This window comes from Sinocyclocheilus grahami, unplaced genomic scaffold (assembly GCF_001515645.1).
Source record: "Sinocyclocheilus grahami isolate Dianchi unplaced genomic scaffold, SAMN03320097.WGS_v1.1 scaffold507.1, whole genome shotgun sequence".
NCBI classification, from domain to species: domain Eukaryota; kingdom Metazoa; phylum Chordata; class Actinopteri; order Cypriniformes; family Cyprinidae; genus Sinocyclocheilus; species Sinocyclocheilus grahami.
This window is the reverse complement of record NW_015505686.1, coordinates 324,009-324,516: the sequence shown is the minus strand read 5'-3', so window position 1 is coordinate 324,516 and position 508 is coordinate 324,009. Positions and strand designations below refer to the sequence as shown.

General features: G+C 38.8%; 1 long non-coding RNA gene across 1 annotated transcript in view; it reads right to left on the bottom strand.

Annotated features, from left to right (window-relative positions):
• Nucleotides 1–68: 68 nt before the first annotated feature.
• The window catches only part of LOC107554581 (uncharacterized), a 4,255-nt gene continuing 3,815 nt past the window's right edge, over nt 69–508 (bottom strand). The window contains exons 5-6 of the long non-coding RNA XR_001605069.1: nt 298–351; nt 69–123 (exon numbers count right to left, since the gene is read on the bottom strand). This is a non-coding gene — a long non-coding RNA (uncharacterized lncRNA). The remainder of the gene's footprint in view (nt 124–297; nt 352–508) is intronic.

Below are 508 nucleotides of genomic sequence, written 5' to 3'. Positions count from 1 at the left end.
AAAAAACATGCCCAGATCTTTCAAAGCCGAGCAATGGGTGTCTCAAAAAAGCAATTAGTGTCTCTTTACCTTTGCTCCTTTGACTCCACTTGCACCAGGAGCACCAATCAGCCCCCTAGGGCCCTGGTTTTAGAGAAAATTAAAGAAAGAGAGGTCATTTAGGTAAAACGTATACTTAGACCTAAGCAAAACATGACACAAGCTCACATTAATATCTTCTTCATCCAGTGTGCATGCATGCTGCGCAAAATAGTACATGACAAATGATATACATTATAAAACGCTCAGAATACTTACGCCCTTTCCTAGAAGACCTGGTTTCCCTGGGAACCCGTCTAAACCTGGTTCACCCTAAACAACATTTGAAAGTGAGACGTCATCGAATGGACAATTAATATTAGGCCTACCGTTCAAAAATGTGGGGTCAGTAAGATTTTTTCAAAGAAATTAATATTTTTATACTGCAAGGATGCATTAAATGGATCAAAAGTGACAGTAAAGACATTTA